The sequence below is a fragment of the Peromyscus leucopus genome, chromosome 5, assembly GCF_004664715.2.
Source record: "Peromyscus leucopus breed LL Stock chromosome 5, UCI_PerLeu_2.1, whole genome shotgun sequence".
Taxonomy (NCBI): Eukaryota; Metazoa; Chordata; class Mammalia; order Rodentia; family Cricetidae; genus Peromyscus; species Peromyscus leucopus.
The window spans coordinates 122,639,570-122,649,073 of NC_051067.1; positions in this window are offsets into that span (position 1 = coordinate 122,639,570).

Consider the following 9,504-nt stretch of genomic DNA (forward strand, 5'->3'; position numbering starts at 1 on the left):
CCTCTCATTTCACTGTCCATCTCCTGACCCCGGACCCTGTTCAAATGCTGCCCTGAGGCCACCAAGGCACCTAGCTGGGGGGGGGGCAACACCCATTGCTCTTCCTCCATTGCCTCGGCTAGGCCCCTGCTTCCTACAACTTCATAATACAATGTGCATGAGGGGCCTTCTCCAAACCCTTCAATAATCCATTTGTATTTGTTAATTCAGTATAGTAAATGATCAGTTGATGTAATCGAGTTATTAAATTCTTAGTTTACTAGAAATTATATTTGATATAAGTCAGTATCATCTTGAGCTGGTAGAAACACACCTGCAGTCCAGCACTGGGAGGTGGAGGCCAGAGGTCAGGAGTTCAAGGCCAGCCTTAGTTACATGAGGGCTCAAAGCAAGCAAACAACGAAAACATCTAAACATTAATCAAAACGTTTCTTCTTAATGAATATTTAGCAATGGTTTCCACCAGTCCCAGACACCGCGTCAAGCACAGTGGCAACACAAACCTACACAGTGAGTGGCCAGTAAGCTCTGTCCCCTTGACTTCTGTGGACCCAACCCCAGCCAGTGTTACACCAGCCCTGGCTGTCTCTAGGCCAGGACACCCCCACAGCAGCCCTATTCAGCCCAGGCTGCTGGGCCCCAGACCTCATTATTCCTGCCTCAGGCAGAAAGTGGGGCATCTCTTGGGAACATCCCCAAACTTGCCTACTCCCCGTGGCTGAGACAGTAAAGATCTGCCCTGTGTTCCTCTCCAGGCTGGGGACAGGCCAGCAGAGTTTTGAGAGACACCCTTTGGGCTGATGTTTAAAGTAACACCTAAAGGAAACCTGGTGTCCCGTGGGTGAAGGGACACTCTGTGCAAGAGTCCGTGGCTGTAAAGCCAGTGTTGCTGTGACACAGAACGCGGAGGTAGCCGAGGACTGTGGCAGTGGCTCCCAGCCTTCCCGACGCTGCGACCCCTTGATACAGTTCCTCACATTGTGGTGACCCCCAACCATAGAATTATTTCGTTGCTTCTTCATAACTGTAATTTTGCTGTCATGAATTGTAATGTGAGTATCTGATATGTGACTCCCAAGGGGTTGTAACCCACAGATTGAGAACTGCTGGACTATGAGTTAGCATTTTTAAATTTCTACTCCCCGCTTCTACTTCCCCTTGCAAGCCAGGGAAGGTGTCCCCAAGGGCTGGGCAATGTTGTTTTGAACCACGACCTCTGGTGGCTGTGTGTGGCAGGGCATTGAGGGTAGTATTGGGCAACCGGAAGGTGACCTGAAAGGGCCTGGCCTTCACTGCTGCAGTCTTGACAGACGCTGTCCCAGGGATGTCTGTTGAGCACAGCTCAGAGATCTAGCCTCCCCACGAAGGCAATACCTGTGCCTTACCTGCAGGAGATGTCTGAGAGGGTCTGCACCGACCTATTCTCCAGGCAGCTGGCCCAATCCCCAGCTGCTCCTAGCATTCCCAGACAGATCTGGCTGATGAGTAGTTTTTTTTTTTTCCCCTTGGGCCTGCCCTCTGAAGTTGAGCAAGGGATGAGTGGAATGTGGTTACCTTCCCAAGCCTTTCTGCGGGTGGGTTATGAACCTCAGACTTCAGACACATATGTGCATGGTTTATGTCCAGACAGACAGATGAACAAACCTTATAGGAGGATGATCAACCAGCCAGCCTGCTGCTCGGGCATCTCAGGCCACACTGGCCTTCTCTCTTACAGGGAGGCCTGACTCTGTCTGAGGTCACAAATGCTTATCGCTTCCTTGGGAGAGGCATTAGTCACACTTCGGCATGCCCTCAAAGCCGAGCTTCAAGCAAAAGATCTCTATCTGCTGCCCTGCTGCACCAAAGACCTGTTGCTGGAGCCAGTCAGACCTTCTGGAAAGTGAGGCAAGGCGGTTTGGGTGTCGATCCAAGACCCGGTTCCTCCGAGGCCAGGACCTGGTCCCCTCCCGTCTCCTACCCTCAGTTTCTTCCTGTGGTGACTGAGAGACCCCATGACCCATCTCCATGTACCCTCTAGGAATACAAAATGAATGCACACACCCCCATGCACAAGGATCCAGCTCTGAACCCAAGTTGTAAATGGCCATTCTCTGGGTGAGTTGAAGTCAGACATGCATGCTGATACCGGCTAGTGAGACAAACAGGCTGTCACCACCCCACACTCTTAACAGTGGGTGTTCTGGAGGCTGTAGCCAGGACAGGGTGACAGGTTGGGCTCTTTCCCAAGCTGACCCCTATGGCCCTAGGCCAGGGTCAAGTCACCCCACTTACCCAGCAGGACACCCAAGTGCCTCTGGGTTTGACAGAAAAGCAAAGCAGAGAAAGAGACACCCCACAACAAGAGAGCCATGTTGGCCTCGGGAGGCAGGAGGCGGGAGGTGGGAGGCCTGGCGCTGCCTGGAGTTTGACGGTCTGGCAGGTGAGGAAAGGGAGAGGCTAGGCCTGTGGAAATTTCCCAGGACAGTGTGCTGGGAAGCAGGGGTTTGGCAGGCCGGCTGGTTTCCTCGGCTGCCTGCACAAGGTTTCTTTGAATAGAATCAGAAACAGCAGGAAGATGGGAATGGCTGGGAACACACTGGTTTGGTTGGGATTCTATCTGCTTCTAGAAGCGACTCCAGAGGCCAGAGGGAGTCAACCCTGCTGACCTGTGGTTAGCAGAGTGCTGCAGACCCCAGATGTCCACATCTTAACTCCCCCAAACCTGGGCTTGCATAATTAACTGGCAAAGGGGCTTCCCACATGTGGTGAGGGGGGTGAGGGAGGAGCACCCCACCAGGCTTCCAGGTGGGTGTCATAAAACACCCAAGTCCTTCATGTGGGAGAGCCCTTTCCAGCTGTGGCCAGAGGACTTGGGACTAAGGAAGCCAGAGAGAGGGAGGCAATTTCGCTGGCTTGATGGCGAAGGCGGAAGTCAGGGGCCCAGGAATATGGGTGCCTTGCGATCCAGGACAGGGAAGGACAGGGATTAGGGTGTGCAGAAATGGGTCCTGCCTACAGCAGGAAGTCAGGCACGGGGCGATGTGCTGGACTCTGAGCTGTGGTGGTCGCAAAGCCACGGGCTTTCCCTGCAGCTGTGACAGCAAGCTCATCCTCAACTCCCTGGTGCAGGACCTGTGATGCCCCCACCCGCCTCACCCTTGAGAACACCGAGTCTCCGGGAGATGAGCTGAGATATCCAGAAGGCCTGAGGGGGTGGGGACCCTCAGCCAACTGAACCGCTGGGGCCCCGCTGCTCCAGGGCAAGGGGGTCCGCCGTCCTGATCAGGCAGGCATGGGTGAACGAGAGCGCTGACCTAGAGCAGGCAGTCGAGGCCCCTCTGCCCTGCCCCTCGTCCCTCGTTCCAAACACTGCCTGAGCCTTGGAATGAGAGGGGCTGTGGGTTAATGTCAGCTTCCTGTCCCTGTGAGATGATGGCTGAGGAAAACGGTCCAAAGGAAGAAAGGTTTCTTTGGCCAGGAGTGATGGTCAGCACGCCTTTAATTCTAGTGCTTGGGAGGCAGTAGGTGGATCTCTGAGTCTGAGGCCAGTTTGGCCTACACAGTGCGTTCCAGGCCATGTAGGGATACCTGGTGAGACTCTGTCTCAAATACATACATAAAATTTATTTGGACTGCTGGTTCAGAGGGCGGGTCCCCAGCAGCAGCATGGTCGGAGGGTGTGAGGGAGCTAAGTATCACCCCTCAAGGCGCTCAGGACACGGTGGAGAGGCTGGGGACAAGGTGTGTCTTTTGGGGTTTATCTCCCAGTGACTCGCTTCTTCCAACTAAGACTTGATCAAAGTTAATGGGATCAGATTATGAGGCCCCAAGGGGGGGGAGTGTACTGAGGTGCTTCCCCGGAGCTCAGTCTGAAGGCTGCAGTGAGGACCAAGTCTGCAGCACAGGAGCCCACGGGAGGCATTCCATAGGTGGTGACTGTGTAACTGAGTGTCCTCTCCAGGCAATGACCATGTTTTGGAACTGGACAGAAGTCACACACTGTCATTTTTTTCTTATTTTATTCTTTTTTTTTTTTTTTTTTTTTTTTTTTTTTTTTTTTTTTTTTTTTTTTTTTTTTTTTTTTTTTTTTTTTTAGACAGAGTTTCTCTGTGTAGCCCTGGCTGTCCTGGAACTCACTCCTAAGACCAGGCTGGCCTTGAACCCAGAGATCCACCTGCCTCTGCCTCCTGAGCGCTGGGATCAAAGGCGTGGACTACCACCGCCTGGCTGTCATTTTACTTTTTTAAGATTTATTTTTATGTTCTTGGGAGTTTTGCCGGCATGTATGTCTATGTGTCCTGTGCTTGCCTGGTGCCTGCAGAGACCGAAGAGGGCAATGGATCCCCTAGAACTGACGTGAGCCTCCATGGGGTGCTGGGAATTGAACTCAGGACCTCTGGAAGAGCAGCCAGTGCTCTTAACTGTTGAGCCATCTCTCCAGCGCCCAGGCCCTAGGTGTCACTTTAAAACGGCTGCTCTTAAACCACGTGGACTTCACTTCAGTTATCTTTTTTAAAAACCTGCTGAGACCCAACCCTGGGAGATTCCGTCCAGGGACACCAGGACAGCGAGGCTATGGGTCTAGGTGTTATGTGAAGTCCCTTCATTTGCAGATCTTGGTGACTGTATTTTATCAACACTTCGGGGGCAAACACAAGGTCTCGGCCACCGGTGTGCAGCCTCAGCCAGAGATGACTAGGGTCGTGTGGGGGCTGCCCCTTGACTGTGTGGGGACAGAAGAAGAAATGGAAAAGTACCTCAGTCCCAGAGGAGCGGCAGGACAGGAATGTGGTTTTAGACCTGCAGGGCCTCTGCCAGAGTGAGATGCTCTCTGGGAGACCATAAATGTTAGCCCTGCTGGCATATGTTGTAAATGGACTTGGTTTTGTTTAGTTGGTTAAATTTTTATTTACTTTTTAAAAACCCACAAAAACCCTGCCAGGACTGTCTTAAGTGAGGACACCATGTTACCCAGGAGAGCTGAGTTCATAAAGGCTGAGCTGGGCCGATGGGGCGGTGACCTATACTCTCCACCTCAGGTATGGGCTGTAGAGAACCCCTCAGTCATCACTGGCTGCTCTTTCTCTCTCTCTCTCTCTCTCTCTCTCTCTCTCTCTCTCTCTCTCTCTCTCTCTCTCCCTTTCTCTCTCTCTCTCTCTTTCTTTCTTCTCTCTCTCTCTCTCTCTCTCTCTCTCTCTCTCTCTCCCTCCCTCCCTCCCTCCCTCCCTCCTTCCTTCCTTCTTTCCTTTCTTTCTTTTTTTCCCCAAGACAGGGTTTCTCTGTGTAGTTTTGGTGCCTGTCCTGGAACTCACTCTGTAGCCCAGGCTGGCCTTGAACTCACAGAGATCTACCTGACTCTGCCTCCCAAGTGCTGGGATTAAAGGTGTGAGCCACCCATCCCATCCCATCCTCACCCCCACACTGCTGCTGCTGTTTCTTTTTCTTTTTTTCTTTTTTTTGGTTTTTCGAGACAGGGTTTCTCTGTGTAGCTTTGCACCTTTCCTGGAACTCACTTGGTAGCCCAGGCTGGCCTCGAACTCACAGAGATCCGTCTGCCTCTGCCTCCCGAGTGCTGGGATTAAAGGCGTGCGCCACCACTGCCCGGCCTGCTGCTGTTTCTTGAGATCTGCTGTGTGCCAGAGGTTACCCTTAGCTGTGTGCTTCCCCATTTCTGACCCCCAAGAGCTTCCAAGGCAGGAGCTTACCTGTGTCAGCTCATCTTACAGAGGAATACATTTTGGCACAGAGAAGCCAAGGGGCTCACCCCGAGTCACACAGCCAGGGAGCAGCAGCCAGACAGCCAGGTTTGCTCATTTCTGACTGCAGTGAGCTCAGGCCTGCTGCCTTGCACCCAGGAGCTCCCAGGGCCATTGTTCCTGACCAAATGCTGCTCCCGAAACAGATCTCAGCTCAGGAGGTCAGGGTGGCCTTTCTCACGCCTGGCAGTGTCTGTGCTGCCGACCCATGCATCCATATCTGTGGGGTGGTACTGCCCGGCCATAGGAAACACAAACTGGGAACAGGGGATGTTCTGTCCCTTGGGCTCAGTGCAGTTCCAGCTGTGGCCTTGCTGGGGTGAGTGCCAAGGTCCCACCAGGAACTCTGCAGCTCAGGAAACCTGGCTGGGCTGCCTGTGGGCCAGCTAGGACCAGCCTCCAAGGTCATCCAGTGAGCACTTGTCCCTGTGCCTCAGATGGCTGGGTCCCCCCAGGGAGGGCCCTAAGGGCAGCCACTACCCTGCTGCCGCTACCCACCCATGGGCCTGGTGACCAATAAAGTGAATCCCCCAACAACTCTGGGCTGGGAAAATTTTCCAGCTCTTTCCCAGTGTTCTGTGGTCCCAACTAGCCCAGATTCCACACTAGTGAGTAGATTGCCACTCACCTGCCCCTGCCCCAGAACCCTTGCACAGCCTAAGGGCTCCTCCTCATCTGGCCTCGATTCCTTGGAACTGGAGTTACAGACAGTTGTGAGCTGTCATGTGGGTGCTGGGAATTGAACCCAGGTCCTTTGGAAGAGCAGCCAGCGCTCTTAACCTCTGAGCCATCTCTCCAGCCATCCCACACACACACTAAAAATCTTAAGATTTGTATTATTTTACATCAATGGATGTTTTTCATGCATGTGAATATATGGGTGAGAGCCTGATGTCTGTGGAAGCCAGCAGAGGGCATTATATTCCATGCCCTGGCACTGGAATTATAGATTATTATGAGCCACGATGTAGAGATGGGAATTAAACCTAGGTCCTCTGCAAGAGCATAGGTGTTCGGAACTGCTGAGCCATCTCTCCAGCAGCCCCCCCTTAAAGATGTATTTATTTTTAATTTCTGTGTATGAGTTTTTAGCCTGCCTATACGTATGTGTACCATATGTGTGCTCGGTGCCTGAGGAAGCCAGAAGACACTGGATTCCCTGGAACTGGAGTTACAGACAATGGTGAACCACCACACAGGTACTGGGAATTGAACTCAGGTCCTCTAAAAGAGCAGCCAGTGTTCTTAACCACTGAGCCAAGGAGACTTTCTTGTTTGATGGGGCTGGAGAGATAGCTCAGCAGTTGAGAGCACTTGCTACTTCTGTAGAGGACCTAAGTTCGGATGGCAGCACCCATGTCAGCCAGGTTACGCCATCTCTACAGGATCACACACACACACAGACACACACACAGACACACACACAGACACACACACACACACAGACACACACACACACAGACACACAGACACACAGACACACAGACACACACACACACACACACACACACACACACACACACACACACACACACACGGCACACATTCACATGCACATACACATTCTTTTTAAAAGGGAAAGCAAGCCTTGAGGGGGGGGGTCTGAGCCGCATGCAGACATTTGCTGTCTCCTGGCGCCCCCTGGTGGCCATCATGTAGCACTGTAAACCCACTTTCTTCTCTTCCAGCCTGTTCCTACAGGGAGGGATGCCACCGACCCATGTCATGGTGTGAGCTCCTAAGGTCCAGCTCTTGGTCCTTGTGCCCCTGTGGCTGGGTGATCAGGTGAGTGGCAGGCATCCTGCCGGCCGTTGTGTGCATTGTGATTTTCCTAAAGCTACTCACGTTTAACAGCATCACCACTGCTTGCTGCCTAGGTGCCCTGAGCCTCAGTTTCCCATGTACACAGTGGTACAGTAGTGAGAGTCAAGGAAACCATGCATGTTAACTCGTAGCAATCGACACAGATTTTGTGTGTTTATGTGTGTGTACGTGCCACAGGTCAACCTCCATATTGCTCCCCAGTCGCTATCAACATTTGGGGTTTTCCTTTCAATTATTATAATTTATTTATGTGGGGGGGCATGTACACATGTCATAGCATGTGTGTGGGGGTCAAAGGACAATTACTGTAGTTTTCTCTCTTTTTATCATGTGGGTCCCAGGGATCGAACCTGAATCATCAGACTTGGTGGCAGGCGCCTTTACCCGCTGAGCACATCTCTTGCGGCGTCTTGTTTTTGAAGCAGGGTCTTTCTGTCCTGAGGCTCGCCTGAGTAGGTGAGGCTGGCTGGCCAGCAGGACTCAGGGATCCACCTGTCTTCACCTCCCCAGTGCTGGGATTTCAGCCGGGCACCACCACACCCAGCTTTTTTGACCTGGGCGCCAGGGATCATACTTAGGTCCTCATGCATGTAAAGCCAACGCTCTACCCACTGCGCCATCTCCCCAGGCCACACTTTCAATGAGCATCACTGTCCTGATGACCTGGGGTATGTCTCCAGCAGAATACAGAATGACGCCCTCAACCCCACAGGGCATGCTGGGAAAACACTGAGCTTCTGTTTCCCTCCCTGTGGGGCGCCACCTTGTCTATGCCGCTTCTTAGCGACAGTGAGCTCCCCAGTTTCGGAACACCAAGTGGTTTGGGAGGGCTCCATGAGAGAATGTCCTAAGTTCTGCTCCTTGACAGAGAGGAGAGGGGCAGTTTGCTCTGGAAATCTGGGGGGCCCCTTCACCCCACAGTCAACTGGCCCCTCAGGGTCCTACTCCAGGACTTGAGGAGGAGGCTGCAGTGGCAGCCAGAGAGCAAAGAACTGGAGAAAGGAAAGACAAGGATGAAGCCAAAGTCTGTGGCGGTGCCACCCCCCATCTATGGCAGACCCCACACGTCCTGTCCTGTGGCACAGAGCCCCACAAGCTCCTGGGCCTGAAAACTGTCACAAACCCAAAGAAGGCATCTGAGAAGGTGCTGGGGACGGTGGCGTCCACCTGTAATCCCAGCACCTGGGCCACGCAGGAATTCTAAACCAACTGGGTAACATGAGGCAAAGGGGATCTGGGGCTCATGGTGGCGTACACCTTTCATTTCAGCACTGAAAGGCAGAGGCAGGTGGATCTCTGTGAGTTTGAGCCCAGTCTGATCTAAATAGCAAGTTCCAGACCAGTGAGGGCTACACAGTGAGACCCTGTCTAAAGACAAACAACAAAACACATGAGAATTGGAAGACAGAGCTGAGGGGGTGTTCTAGAAGATGACAAAAGAAAATAGGAGTGGGCGGAGGGTGGGTCTAGGCAGTCCCACACTTAACTCACAAGCCAGAGGAAAGAGGCAGAGAGAAGGGTACACACCTGGGTGTTCCCCAGAACCACAGGGGCAGCCAAGACCCCTGGGGACCAGCACAGGGCAGGATTAGCCAGGCTGAGTCTGAGACCCAGGGCTAAACTTCGCTCTGTGGGGTAAATTAAAGTCACTTAAACCCAGACACACGAGAGTGGAGCCCATGGGCAGCCGCGATGGGAGGTGGGGATGCTAGACGGGGTGAACCCAGCCTAGCCATTGTCCCACGTCAGTCTAGAAGGTGTGAACTTCAAGCAGAATGGATGGGGACAAGGAGGGGTGGGGCACAGGACATGGTGACGTGACTAAGGGGGGCTAGGTCCTGCAAAAGTCACAGACCCCTCATCTCGAGCAACAAAATATCCAGCCTCGTCATCTCAGCTGCACAATGAAGGAAGCGTACTGCCCAGGAGAGGAACCCAGGCT